This window comes from Giraffa tippelskirchi, chromosome Y (assembly GCF_054371585.1).
Source record: "Giraffa tippelskirchi isolate mGirTip1 chromosome Y, T2T-mGirTip1v1.2.pri, whole genome shotgun sequence".
NCBI classification, from domain to species: domain Eukaryota; kingdom Metazoa; phylum Chordata; class Mammalia; order Artiodactyla; family Giraffidae; genus Giraffa; species Giraffa tippelskirchi.
In genome coordinates this window covers 22,193,493-22,209,273 of record NC_137290.1, presented here as the reverse complement: position 1 = coordinate 22,209,273, position 15,781 = coordinate 22,193,493, and the positions used below count along the sequence as shown (strand labels likewise).

General features: G+C 44.5%; 1 pseudogene; it reads left to right on the top strand.

Moving 5' to 3' along the window:
* The first annotated feature begins 8,601 nt into the window (after positions 1-8,601).
* Positions 8,602-15,781, top strand: part of LOC145537735 (MYND-type zinc finger-containing chromatin reader ZMYND8-like) — a 32,729-nt pseudogene continuing 25,549 nt past the window's right edge.

Genomic DNA, 15,781 nt, shown 5'->3' with positions numbered 1-15,781 from the left:
CAGAAAAAAAAAAAAAAAGAAAGTCCTGATGAAGAAAACAAAGAAAACATAATTAGTCACTTTTAGGCTATGCAGTTTTCTCAGTCATTAGCACAAATTCTAGAATTGCAAAAAAAAAAATTTTAAAAAAAGGAAATTCTTGTGGAGCATCTCAGCTTTAGCCTATGTTTACTAATTCCTACCTAGCAATGTTCTGAAACTCAAAGGCTTGCTACTACTTATTAAAACCTGAGGGAATTTATGTTTTCATAAATTTGTGACATAAGTTTAGGAAAACATATAACCATACATGTTTACATTATTTTTTTTTTTTTTTTTTTTTTTTTTATAAATTTATTTATTTTACTTGGGGGCTAATTACTTTACAATATTGTAATAGTTTTTACATTATTTTAAAAAACATTTTCTTTACTTTTAGAAACAATGACAAGGGTGAAGTGAAGGGACACCTAAGTGTAGAGCCTGAATTTACTCTAAGGCAGTCCCGGTTACACATTTTCCATGACACACACTGTGATGCTTTTCTTGTCACTTGCACAAGTTGGCCGAGGACTGATTTTCTATCTTCACTTGAAAGAAAATGGTTAAAATTTGTAGTATAATAAATATACAATGCTGTGTTTATTTCTGCTGCACAGCAAAATAAATCAGTTATTCGTGAATATAGCTGAGTCTCCCTTTTGAACAGTCCTCCCATATCCCTCAGGGGTCTGCTCCCCTAGCCCACAACACACTCCACTAAAGCACTTCATAGCACTGAGCAGGAAGTGCTATCTACTACATTAGCTATCATTAGCTACCTACTACATATTTGGTATTTTACATCTGTCAGTGCAATTTGTTCAAATCATTCCATTCTCTCCATCCCACTCTGTGTTCACAAGTCTGTTTTGTATGACTGCATCTCTTTCTACCCTCCAAACGGATTCTTCAGTAAGAGGGTTCCTTTTTCTCCGTACCCTCTCCAGCATTTATTGTTTGTAGATTATTGGATGGCAGGCATTCTGACCAGTGTGAGATGCTACCTCGTTGAGGTTTTGATTTGCATTTCTCTGATAATGAGTGATGTTGAGCATCTTTTCATGCGTTTGTTAGCCATCTGTATGTCTTCTTTGGAGAAATGTCTGTTTAGTTCTTTGGCCCAATTTTTGATTGGTTCGCTTATTTTTCTGGACTTGAGCTGCAGGTGTTGCTTGCATACTTTTGATATTAATTCTTTGTCAGTTGGTTCGTTTGCTATTAGTTTCTCCCATTCTGAAGGCAGGCTTTTCCCCTTGCTTCTAGTCTCCTTTGTTGTGCAAAAGCTTTTAAGTTTCATTAGGTCCCATTTGTTTATTTTTGCTTTTATTTCCATTATTCTTGGAGGTGGGTCATAGAGGATCCTGCTGTGAATTGTGTCGGATAGTGTTTTGCCTATGTTTTCCTCTAGGACTCTTATAGTTTTATAGTTTGTGGTCTTACATTCAGATCTTCAATCCATTTTGAGTTTATTTTTGTGTACGGTGTTAGAAAGTGTTCTAGTTTCATTCTTTTACCAGTGGTTGACAAGTTTTCCCAGCTCCACGTATTACGGAAATTGTCTTTTCTCCATTTTATATTCTTTCCTCCTTTGTCACAGATAAGGTGTCCATAGGTGCATGAATTTATCTCTGGGCTTGCTATTGCGTTCCATTGATCTATGTTTCTGTCTCCGTGCCAGTACCATACTATCTTGATGACTGTTACTTTGTAGCATAGCCTGAAGTCAGGCAGGTTGATTTCTCCTATTCCATTCTTCATTCTCAAGATTTCTTTGGCTATTCGAGGTTTTTTGTATTTCCATACAAATTGTGAAATTATTTTTTCTAGTTCTCTGAAAAATACCGCTGGTAGCTTGATAGGGATTGCATTGAATCTATAGATTGCTTTGGGTTGTATACTCGTTTTCACTATATTGATTCTTCTGATCCATGAACACGGTATATTTATCCATCTATTTGTGTACTGTTTGATTTCTTTCATCAGTGCTTTATACTTTTCTATATGTAGCTCTTTTTTCTCTTTAGGTAGATTGAAGTTTTTAAAGGCATAAGCCACACTTCTTGCATGGCTCTGCAGTAAAACATACTCTGCTTTAAACTTTAATGTTTCGATATTGCTTGGCCCAAGGTTGTTGGGTACAGGGGTATTTAGTTACAGTAACACCTTATCTCTTAAGTCTATGGAGGTTAACAGAATCTCTTGAGATAATGTCTCACTTCAAAACCACATACACTCATAAAAGGATGAGCAGTTTTTTTCTTGTGTGTGAAGCAAGTTAACAGACACTGAGAGCTCTCCTAGTTACCAGGTGAATTTAGGACAAAGTGTGACAAAGGTTTTCATCAGGTCTTACTTGAGGACTACTCATTATTTTGGAAACTTTGTCATGAGCTGATTTGCTAGGATATATAGAGCGAGTATATCTTTTATCTTTTCCATCGTTTAGTAGTTTGCTTCTCATGTGTGTCACATTATGTTTTAATATGTGCATACATTTTCATACTGTAAAATATAGGGAATTCCATTCTCAATTTGGAAAGTTTGTGGTGAGATATTCACAGGCGAAATGCAGCGAATTCTGTATTTCATTCAGGAAATCTACATGCATGTATTCAGATGTGAAATACCAACTTCCATGCTTCACATAGAACATTTTTGCCCTCATGTCTAAATGTGATACAGACATGGAATTCTCTCTGTTGAGAGAAATTTATACAGAGATGCTAAGGATAGCCCCCCACCAAGGGCCACGGCTCTCCATTGCCAGAGGAATTGAAGTCTGTCCATTTATTGTACAGAGGCCCTTTCAAAGTGGTTCTGTTCTCATCCAGCCTCCCCGTGAGAACACAGCCCAGCCTACACCATCAGCCCAGGCCTGTGGGACTGGGAGGGGTGAGAGGATCAACCCAAGACACCCTTTTAAGGAGTGATGTTTCAAACTGACAAACTGCATGTAGCAGGTGCTTATGCTACAGTGCCACCAGTCTCCCAAACCTTACAGAAAAGGGCAAGCTGTGCTCAGATGCCTGGTCATGTCGAGGATAGAATGGTCCTGCACTTGAGAAGGACAGAAAACCCTTTGTAGCTGGGTGTCCTAGGGGCTGTGCATAGCCCCTCTTCTGTGCCTGGGAATCTGGCTCACTCCATTTCTCTACTCCTTCGCATCCTCCCTGACTGCACCCAAGTGCTTTGTTCTTGCCTCTCCTTTCTGCTCAGGGATCCATGTTTACACTTACAAGCCTGTTTACACTTCTAGCTTGCTCTGTCGGTGAGATCCCTGGGCTTTTTTCCATGGCGTCAGTGCTTCTGCTGCCCTATGATCTTTACATCTTACACAAGCTCTTTCGCGTTTTCAGTGTCCATTCTTCCATCCCCCAGCCAGACCAGTTCAGACGGCTCACACACACATTTGTGTCAGCGCACATGTGTGTGCATGCTCACCCACCCACCTACCCACATACACACACAAACAATCCTGAAAAGAAACTTGCACAGATGTGCAAATAATTGCTTACTTGTCCAGTGTAATGGACTTTGGTAAGCACCCCTCTTTTTTTGGCCCAGTTATTATTATTTTTTTCCCCTCACTAGTTGATCAAATCAGCATCCTATTCTACTTCTATGATAATCCTGGAAGGTGAATGGGATTTTTTCTTGAGGGGGACTGACATTCAAAGAGTTTGACAGGGCCGGAAGTCCTCACTGTGGACGGTTGAGTGACGTGTGCCTCTGATCTCTACTCCCATCACAACAGACTGATTCACAGTGTCAATCTCATTGGCATGATTCCATTCCCTGTGCTTTCCTTCCAGAAAAAGCACAGAAATAGCAAGGGGCTTTGAACTTGTAATTGATCATGCAAGCCCCTTTCCCCAGGCTATAGAAGGTCACTGAGGACAAGAATTCTTTAACAAATTCCTATTCACATAAAGGCAAGCCCCAACTCTTACTGCCTGAGTGATGCTTCACTTAAAATCATGAAGAAATTCTGCATGGGTAATGGCAGGTTAACGATCACTGCAAGAAGTGGTAATAGTCAATGTCCTTCTTTTCTGCAGCAGTGTTTATAGAACACTTAGCAATGAACCCCAAATCTCTCCTGACAGACGAAAAATTTTCTGACAGATGCATTCCTGCAACATCTTTGCCTTTTGTGATCCTAATTAATACTCTCATTTCAATGAGTGATATTCTTGCCCAACGGGCATTTCTGTAAGTATGTGGGTATTGCTGTTTCCAAACGTGGGTCACTGTTAACTATTCCTGCGATAAAGCATTTCTTGCTGTTCACAAATATCGTGTATCTCTTAAAAAAAAAAAAGTCACAATTCAAGATGTTGGAAACATTTGATCCAGGAATGGAAGAAATCATCCAATTCACACACAATCTGACAAAGACACACAAACTTAGAAACCAAAAGTGAATACAAGCAACACAATTCATGTGTGTTGAATAGGGCCATGCAAGAACTGACATAGCTATTGCAGCAGAGCTGTGTATAATGGCACAGGCATTGGTGCCACATCAAAGAAGACAGGAGTCATAGGCAGACCCACGGGAAGAAACATCAACTGACATTCATGGGCAGGCACAACAGAGACACCCAATCTTCATTCTAAACAGAGGAAAACATGAACATATCCAGGGAACAGGAAACAAATGCAGCTCAGGGTGATTGAGCCAGAATGCTCAAGAAATTATCAGTAATCCGCCAAGTCTCACACACATTGATATTCAGTGGAAGAAAACCTTACACAACACGTCCAAGTGTGCAGTCAAATCTAATAGCGCCTAGACCTTAGGGCCCAAGTGAAAGCCCGAAAGACATGGGGACACATGTCATGGCAAGTTTCCAGAGAATGACCATCAAGTCAACCATGCATAGTTCAGGTTTACTAACCGATCCATGACTATCTCTACACTCTTCACTCCACGAGAGGTTAGAGCTAAAGCCACCCCTGGTACTGAAGCACTGGTACTGAAGACAGAAGATATTAGGTGTTGGGGAACCCTGTCCTTAACGTTTCTTGTCTTTAACTTCTTTGAAATGCCTTACTAAAACTTCCGAATGTGGATAACTACCACGCAGCCCCTAGAATGAGCCCAGTCTAAGGTCCCCCAAAACATGCACCAATACACCATCCCACACCCACAGCAGAGTTATTACAGCATAGTTTCTGCTTTGTGTTGTTTTGTTTTGAACTGGCGCTGAGAAAGACAGGTACCAGCCTGCCGGAGCCCCCAGGATCCTTTGAAGATGACAGATTAAGAAAGTAAGAAGACATGTTTCCATTGTTTGCTGCGCTGCTTGTACAGAAAGCACCCAGAGAAGGACAAGCCTTGCCTTCTGGAACTGTAGATGCTCCTCTGTAGAAGGGGCATACTAGGGTGAAGATATTCAAATGCAAAAGTTGGCCCTGAGCAGGAGATCTCATTCAGTGCACCTTGAAGGGGGCATCCATAAACCCATGAACTTTGACGTTCATCCTTTACCCTTTGCCCTCCAAAGAGATGCTGCTGTCGGGAGACAATTTTTGGAGTGAGAACTCCATGTGAGACAGAAATATCACCCACAGGAATGCCCACATGGAGCCATTGTATCTGGGGTGAGAGGACAAACGTTGACCTCTCCCTACTCCCTTTGTGCCAGTCTGTCCTTTGCCCAATCCAGAGGTGGACGTGATTCCGGAAAGCAGTCATCTACCTGGAAAGGTCCACCCTAAGTTCGACCAGTCCCTCCGTAAGCTCTGTATTCTCCAGGTGTTCCCATTGGCCCTTGGCCCACAGAGTAGCGACGAAGCCCAGAGGAAGGCCACTTGTGGTTTATACAGCCTGTGCTGAGCCATTCAGCAAGGAATAGACACTGTCACCAGAGGGTTTGTGGAAAAATGTTATTTCTACACCTCGGCCTGACAGAGGGCCTTGGGCACAGAGCGTAAGCCTTCCTGGAAAAAAGGATATTAAGCACTGAGCCATCATGCGACACAGAGTGCACGGCTGGGTAGGCTGGACTTTGCCTGTTTAACATCCCCATTCCCCTGACTTCTGCCCCTGCAGACTTTGTATCTAAACTGAGTTCTTGGAAAAAAGAACAGAGTTCACATGAGCTCAAACATACATGATGGGATCTGTTTTTGTTTGTCTGTTTCCTGGTGATTTATCTTTTCCCCTGGTCACTTTTGCCAGAAATTAATATCCTTACTGCCTTCCCACCCCCTCGCTTTTGCTCTGGGCCACAGCCCCTCCATATACTTTATGCCCCCATCCCCTAAGATGTTACCTGGAACCCTAGGCCTGGGAAGCTGACTCTGAGAAAAGGTGAACTGTGCAGTCATATACACAAGGAGGCTATGTGGTTCAAGTGAGTTGAATGTTAAGGCTTTTTCCTTGTCCTGTACTCTTAAAATGCCTGATGATATCCAACAGTGATGATACCTGGGGCACCACCTTCCAACAAAGTTGTGTCCCACTATTTCGATCTCTGGCTCTTGTTCACCAGACCCTTTCCATGAACATCCACATTTCCCTTGTCAAGTTGCCAGACCCACAGTTAATGGCCCCTCCTCTTCCTTCTCCTTCCTCCCCAACCCCACCCCACAGGAAGAACTTGTCCCCTGACACAACCCCAACATATGACTTAACCCCCTCTATAACTCTCCATGGTCTGGTAATTCCCACGCATTAAAGAGAGAATCCTACATGGAGTTGAAGTATCTGTCCTGAGGACCTGGCCAAACAATACACAGACACCTATGGTTGATGCTTTCTATTTATCCTTCAGAATTATTTCATGTTTACTGGTTTCTCCCTATCGATCTGTTTCACCAGCAGACCACTCTGCATTACTTTCATGTCAGAGAGGACTAGTTGGCCATTGATCTTCATGTGAAGCACCTTCTTAGGTTTTCTATTTTAGGTAAAGGGGGACACTCCAACATAAGTTTCTCAAAATCGGGGGTTTCCTTTCAAAACGGACAGAGAAACAGATACATATATGTCAACCTAGCCTCCCGGAACAACACTAATGACAGCTTTAACCTTTCAAGTCAGTTTCCAGGAGAGAGAGTCTGTGAACTTTTACATTTCCTCTCTCAGTTCGGTTCAGTTCAGTTCAATCGGACAGTCGTGTCTGACTCTTTGTGACCCCATGAATTGCAGCACTCCAGGCCTCTCTGTCCATCACCAACTCCAGGAGTCTACCCAAACCTATGTCCATCGAGTCAGTGATGCCATCCAACCATCTCATCCTCGGTAGTCCCCTTGTCCTCCTCCCGCCAATCCTACTCAGCATTAGGTTCTTTTCCAATGAGTCAACACTTTGCATGAAGTGACCAAAGTATTGGAGTTTCAGCTTCAACATCAATCCTTCCAATGAACACCCAGGATTGATTTCCTTTAGGATGGACTGATGGCATCTTCTTGCAGTCCAATGGACTCTCAAGAGTCTTCTCCAACACCACAGTTCAAAAGCATCAATTCTTCGGCGCTCAGCTTTCTTCACCGTCCACCTCTCACATCCATACATGACCATTGAAAAAACCATAGCCTTGACTAGACGGACTTTTGTGGGCAAAGTAATGTCTCTGCTTTTAAATATGCTATCTAGGTTGGCCATAACCTTCCTTCCAAGGAGTAAGTGTCTTTTAATTTCACGGCTGCAATCATCGTCAGCAGTGATTTTGGACCCCCCCAAAATAAAGTCAGACACCGTTTCCAATGTTTCCCCATCTATTTCCCATGAAGTGATGGGACCAGATGCCATGATCTTAGTTTTCTGAACGTTGAGCTTTAAGCCAACTTTTTCACTCTGCTCTTTCACTTTCATCAAGAGGCTCTTTAGTTCTTCTTCACTTTCTGCCATAAGGGTGGTGTCATCTGCATATCTGAGGTTATTGATATTTCTCCTGGCAAACTTGATTCTAGCTTGTGTTTCTTCCAGCCTAGCGTTTCTCATGATGTACTTTGCATAGAGAGTTAAACAGGCAGGGTGACAACATAGAGCCTTGATGTACTCCTTTTCCTACTTGGAACCAGTCTGTTTTTCCATGTCCAGTTCGAACTGTTGCTTCCTGATCTGCATACAGGTTTTTAAACCACGCACCCCAATCTTCACTGTACAACTATTTACAAGAGCTAGGGTATGCAAGCAACCTATATGGCCATTGGCAGATGAAGGGTTAAGGGAGTTGGGGTACATATACACAATGGTATGTTTCTCAGCTCTAAAAAGGAATGCGTTGAACTCAGTCCTAATGAGTTGGAATGAATATGGAGCCTATTAAGAGTGTGAAGAAATCAGAAAGAGAAAAAGCAAATACTGCATGTTAGTACAAATATATGGAGTTTAGGACCACGTAGGTGGTACCGGACATCAAACATGCAGAACAGCAAATAAGACACAGACATATAAAGAACAGACTTTGGATTCCGTGGTGGAACGTGAGGCTGGGTTAATTTGAGAAAATAGCCCTGAAACATTTACATTACCTTATGCAAAATAGATGACCAGTGCAAATTTGATGTGTGAAGCAAGGCAACCAAAGTCATGTTGTGGGAAAACCCAGAAAGACAGGTAGGGGATGGCGGTGTGTGGTGGGTTCAGCATTTGGGGGGACACGTGTATATCTATGGGTGATTCGTGTTGGCCAATGTAAAGCAAAAATTGTCATGGTTTTGTAAAGTAATCATCCTCCAGGTAAAATAAATAAGTTAAAAGACTATTCTCCATAATCCTACACAGTGGTGAATATTCTCAGAATGAGAGTGGCATGTGGAAAAAGTGTAAAAGAAAGCAAAAATAGAAACAAGTGTGATGATCAAAATGGAATCAAATGATGGTCAGTGGGGAACAGCCTAGCAGAAAGGAGACTCGCAGACTGTTGTAGAAAGGGGATTTCAATAGTAGGTGGGCCCCAATTTAAGAGGAGCCTGAGGGTTGCCTTGTTGGCCATGGAATGCCAGTTCAGAGATGTGCAGCTGAGCCAGATATAAATTGGAGTGACATTGTCCTGACCAGGACACTTCATCTACCTGAAGCTTCTCTACTTAGAACCTGTTTTTCACTACAGTTCTCTACTTCTGCTGTCTCTTGCTGATTCCCTCATTCCATGGTGTTACTCTGCATTCCACAGAGTCTCACTTTCTCCACAAGTGAAATAAATGACCCAAGTTTCTGGAAAACACTTATGCCAGTGCCCAATCCCTGGGCTCCTTGCCTCTCGTCCTCCCAGTACCTCTCGTGTCAGAGCCTTCCTCCTCATATAGTACCACACGGGATTGGGCCAGAGATCCTTTATGATGAACTGTCAGGGCAATGAGCGAGGTCAGCAAGGGGCTGGCCAGACCCTGAGCCCTCCTGTACACCGCCAAGAATTCCAACATACATCACCAGTTCTGGCCCAGTGGCCGCGTGGGACCCTACCTCAGCAATCCGGTCAGATCCTGTGAAATTGTGGTCAAAGAACCAGTTGAAGAAGTTAACGCTGCTGTCATGGTGCCTGCGGCTGTATGCCTTGCGTTCAAATCCCTGGTTCCAGTGAATTAGGGTGGAATGAGATGCTCGATATCCTGCAGGAAAAGGAGTATGGGAGAAAGACCTAAATCACTTTCCAATTCAACCTACACTTTTCTGCCCCCACCCACCAAATCCAAGGAGCTGCCTCTTACCAGTGACATTAATGAGATAATCCTTAACAATCACTTCATTCTGGAAATACCTATTCTTCCAGAAGGACAATGTGATCTTGCAGTGATGAGAGGGATGCCTGAGTTCCTCCACCTGCCAGGACAAAGTGTGGGGAGTAGGGTAGGGGTGGATGGGTGTGAAACCCCTTTACAGAAGAGCTGTCCTTTCCTGTTTTCAGGGGTAAATCATGTCCTCTCCCCTCCGCAGTCACCTTCCCCCCACAATTATCAGTGTCCCCTGCCTGACCTTTAAGTTGGTCATGAAGTGAAGTATGTCTTCATCTTGGTCAGCCATCATAGCTGACATTTGAGGGTGGTTCATAAACTGCTTTAGGTCAAGGAGCCTCTAGATGCTAGAGGAAAAAAGTGCTGGAAGGACAAATCTAGCCTAAAGTGTAGAATGGCGCTGTCTGACTTCATCTTGCGATGAGATAACTCATCACATTTCTGTTAACGCAGACTGTATGAAGGCATGACAAGCCCCAAGGCTGTGCCTATAAATGCACTACCAGAGCAGGTTCTGTTCCTAACAGGAAAGGCCCTAAGCTCCATCTCAGCCTCCTAAAACTTAGCTTACTTCTGGAAAACAGGCACTCCTACATACAAGCAGCATGAGCATTTACACATCCCAACCTCACCGCCAAATTCACGCAGCTTTTCAGAGAAGACCTGGATCCCAGACAAGCCTTTTCTCTGAAGAGTCCCTGGTGCTAATGACAATTCTGATTGGGACCTCTGCAAATAAAGCCCAAGTAGCAATTTGTGCTACCCAGAACAGCAAGGACATCACACCTTCTATCGGGAACAGATACACAGAACGGTAACCAATACTCAGCATCCAAAAAATACATTTTGTACCAGAACTGCCAGATCTCTAAACTGCTTCTGCAATTACCCAGATTGAAAAAAAAAAAAAAATTCACAAGCACCACACCAAGGGATACAACTTCGACCCAGAATCCACGGATTCCCTCGATGATGGCACTTCTGTGTTCTAGATGCAGCTTCCGCCTCTGGCAGTTCTTGTGTTTCAGGCGAGTGCGGGCCCTTTGGGCTTTCTTATTCACGAAATCCAGCTCCAGCTGCAGGGCCATCAAGGCCTCCAGTGCGGGCTGATCCCTGGGGGCTCTGGGGCTTGGATGTTCCTGGCCCTGCTCCTGCGAGGACACCTGCTCCTGCTCCTCGTAGGCCACCACCTCCACCTCCTCCATGATGTCTAACACCAGCAGCTGGAACTCCTGCCCGAATCCCGCCAACTCTCCCTCCTCCAGGGCTGCACCTTTCTCTACCACCTCCACCCAGAAGAGGGCGGCCTCTTCGCCTGGTGCACTACCTGCGGCCTGCATTGCCTCTGCCACCTCCACCGCGCTGGTAGGCCCCAGGGTCCCTCCCTCGAGAAGACCCGGGCTCACAACTAAGACCCAGGATCCCGGGGTGCTGCCGCCTTCCTCTGGCCCCGTCTCACTCTCCATGGTGTTCTGGCCGTAGCCCAGAGCCACAAAGAAGCTGGACGTGAGAGCACAGCTGGCGGCCGGCAAAGCCCGCCAACCAGCCGCAGTCTACGTGGCACAACCAACTGGTTACTTGCCCACAGCCAATGAGCAGGGAAAGGGAGACAGGCATGCGCAGAACCGTGTGCCACCACGCACGGGTAATATGGTGGCGGGAAGGAGATGAACTCTATACCCTGACCTCCAGACCTCATCACAGAACCAATCAAATGGAGTCAAAAGGCGTTCATTCACGGGACAGACACTCCCCTTGGAATTCTGGGCACGCAGGGGCCCAACTTGGCTCAGTGCACAGTGCGCCAGTCCACACAAGCCGTTTGCCTGACCAACAGTATAGATGTGCCAGACCAGCGACTGGGCAAGCCAGGCCAGGTGACACAAGGTTCGTGGGTACGTCAGGGACACAGGTGCTCACCTTAGATCTAAACGGCAAGCCACGGGCAGAGCGTGGGTGGGTTTGGTGGGGGGTGGGGATCGGCGGGGGAGGCGCTGTTACCGCTGACCTCACCAAAGTTCACCGCCTGCAGAGTCCGTCCCTAACCGTGTGCCTTAGGCTTGAGCAGTGTCAGGAATGCAGCCATACTCTGAGGATGAAGCAGCACACTTTCCTTGGCTCGCTCTTTGGGCCCCACAATGCAGCCCCAAGCCAAACCACCCTGGAGCCCCTGGCCTGCTGTCTGTCAGCTCTTGGCCTTTCCCCTGGCCCACGGCTTAAAGCAGGCACCCCAGCGGCTAAGGATGTGCTCCTGCGGATGCAATTCCCAGAGAAGCAGAGCTCCTCCTGCAAGTGTTTCAAGTGGAGTAAAGTGCTCCTCCTGACCATTGCTTACTCTCTTCCTCTCGACCACATAGCTAACGTGGGCACACTCACGTTAAGTGCCTGGATAGATGCAATGCTCACACTCTGCCTCCTAGGATGTCTGGTGTTTCACACTGAGCACCTACATTAGGCCACACACACACACACACACACACAGGAACAGGTGACACAAGCACATATGTGTACACACACACATGTAACACACAGGGACACAAATGCAAACAGGTGTTTCAGAGACTGAAGAACCAATGGTTTACATGAAATGCAGAGATTTCCTTATTTCTCACAGGGAAATGTTCATTCTGATTATCAGATGTGAAATATAGAGAAGTTCAAGTTTCATGAAGGAAAATTAGTGCCTAGATTTTGATGCAGTTAATACAGAGATCTCCATATTTCATGGTGGACAGTTATTGTTTTCTATGTAAGAAATACAAAGAATTAAGTATTTCATGAAGAAACAGTGGTGCCCAGAATTTCTTTTATGAAATAGAATTCCAATTTCCTGTTGGTTCCCATATCTTAATTGCATACTTCATGTCAGTAAAATTTCATTGAGATTTTTACATAGGAAATGGATACAACTTCAGAGATCAGACAGGAAAGCATATGCTCAACTTTTCATATCTGAACTATCTGGAATTCCCCATTCATGTAGGAAAAAGTGTGCACAGATATCCACATGTGAAACAGACAAGATTCCATATATGATGAAAAAATTATACAAGTAGATTTTCAAACATGAGGTACATATTTCCTATTTCACGTAGAAAAATCTGCACCCATGTTCTCACATGTGAGATAAAGAAAATTACATGTTTCATACAGAAAAATCATCTTTCAGATTTTCCTTGGCACGAAGCAGGGAATGCAAAGCAGTGCTCTGGAACAACCCAGAAAAATAGCATAGGAGGGGATGTGGGAGAGGCTCCAGGATGGGTGGGACCCCGATATACTTACGGCTTCTTAATGTTGATGCATGGCAGAAACCATCACGATATTGTATAGTAATTAACCTCCAGTTAACATTTACGAAAATGTTACAGTATGAGAAAAGTGAAAGAACAAGGGCACTCGACTCTGCTCTGTGGTGACCTAAATGGGAAGGAAATCCAAAAACGAGGGGATATGTGTACACCTAAAATGGATTCACTTGGACATACGTACTCAGAAACTAAAGCATCATTGTAATGCAACTATACCCCAATGATAATTGTTTCAATCACCTTACACATCAAGTATAATTCCAGCAGTGAATAAATAAATGGTAGCCTCGTTTGCAATATATATCCATTGAGACATTATTCTAAGTTAAATATTTCAGTTAGAGGAAGAAGAAATCTTTTACATCACATGACATTGTGAAGTTGAAATCCCTTCATTATAGAAACAGAGTAGAATGTGGTCCTTGGGCTACTGGACATGGTCCGTGATGGTCCAAGTTACCAACTTTTAGTCCCAGGTTGAATAAGCTCATCAAGGAAGATACTGTGATAGAGGCAGGGTGGAAAATGGTGCTGCAGACCTCAGCCCAAGACCTTTAGTGGCGTTAGAAACCCCAATACCACCAACAGAAAGCCTCTGAGCAGAGTGTAGTGAGATATATTACAGCCTTCCCATAGAGCCCTCTAGGCCCTTGGGCCTTGGGATGGGGAATGAACTGTGGAGCTTGGGAACAGGCTGTGTCTTGCAGAGTCCCAGAGCCCTTGCTGAAGCCACTGACTGGTCTGGACTAGGTTTGAAAGCAATGGCCAACGTGTTCCATCCCCACTTCCATGACCGAATGGTTGTGGCAATCTGCATGGGTCACAGTCTACAGGACCCAGCTCTCCAACTGGGTAGACTGAGGAGGCTGAGGGTCAGCTACATGCTGGGTGCCTGGCTCCCTCATTGAAGGTGGCTGGGCAGTGTATCGGGGCCTTGGTAAGAGGAGGGCACAGAGAACTGAGAATTACCTCTTCCACCTAGGACTGAGCACTGCTGGAAGTAACAAGAGTGGGTGCTAGATGAATGCTCCATGACTAGAAAAACCAGCCTGCACAGGGACCCCTCCCCCCCAACCAGGACCATGGAGGGTGAACGTCAAGCTTGGGACCTATCTTTTCAGGAAATAGGGAATAGGGAATAATATTTGCTTCCCTCAAGTATTACAGGAGCACAGTTACCTGACCACCACCTTACTTCAAGAACATAAGATCTGACAGCAAGAAATTTGCAAGAGCTAATCACACCTATCCCTCACCTTTCCTATACATAGCCTTTGCTGAACGCTTTGAGGGAGGTTTTGTTTTTGTTTTTTCTCTTTTCCATTGCCTTAGGCTTTTATTCATTTTTAATAGAAGCATTTAAAATTGTGAACACTTCTAGACATGCATCTCATGAATTCTGATACGCTGTGTTTTTATTATCACTTAGTTAAAATATTTGCTAATCTTTCTTTTTATTTTTTACCTCTTTTTTAAAATTTATAGCAATTTGAGGCTAATTACTTTACAATAGTGTAGTGGCTTTTGCCATACATTCACATGATGCAGCCCTGGGTGTACATGCGTTCCTCATCCCGACCCTCCCATCTCCCTCCCCATCCCATCCCTCAGAGTCATTCATCCCAGTGCACCAGCCCTGAGCACCTTGTCTCATGCATCAAACCTGGACTGGTGATCTATTTCACATACTATACATGTTTCAATGCTATTCTCTCAAATCATCCCACCCTCGCCTTTTCCCGCCGAGTCCAGCAGTCTCTTCTTTACATCTGTCTCTTTTGCTGTCTCACATATAGGGTCATCATTACCATCTTTCTAAGTTCCATATATATATGCGTTAATTTACTGTATTGGTGTTTTATCTTTCTGGCTTACTTCGCTCTGTATAATAGGCTCCAGTTTCATCCACCTCATTAGAACTGATTCCAATGCATTCTTTTTAATGGCTGAGTAAAATTCCATTGTGTGTATGGGTCAGAGCCTTCGTCTCCATTCATCTGCCGATGGACATCTAGGTTGCTTCCATGTGCTAGTTATTGTAAACACGGCTGCGATGAACATTGGGGTACACGAGTCGCTTTCGGTTCTGGTTTCCTCGGTATGTAAGTCCAGCAATGGGATTGCTGGGTCGTGTGGCCATTCTATTTACAGTTTTTATCTTCAGATTTCTTTGTCACTGGCTGCTCTGAACCTTTGGGTGAGAAAGGAGCTGTAGTTGGATGTCACCTAGGCTGTCTAACCAAAGCACTCCTTGCTGGATTGCCCATTTGGTTAGGACATTGAGTGACGTGGATGAACTATGCAGTCCATATCTTTCTTGGGTTCTTCCAGGCAGCTAGTCTAGCTCCTCGATTTGTTATTGTCAATAAGGAGTTATGGAGGACTTCCTATCCCCCCGGCACTGTGCAAAGATTGTCCTGGAAGGTTGATAATGTTATCAAACCCATTGTCCAGGGGAAGAAACTGAGGCTCAGAGAGGTAGTTCACCCGTTCAGGGTCACACAACTAATAGAAGCAGAGGGGCAGGATCTGAATTCACCTCCTTTGGGCTCCAGTATCCAAGCAAATGTGGACATGCTTGTCATTCTTGGGTCCGAACATTAGTTACCAACTGCACCAGCCCTGAGATCCAGAAATCAAACCAGATTGGATTTTTTGATTCTTTCCCTTTGAGCCCTGGAGGAGGTGGATATAGTTCACTCCTGATCCTGCTGGGCTGTTTGTGGCTCTTGCCCTTTTAAGCTTTTCTCTTCCATGA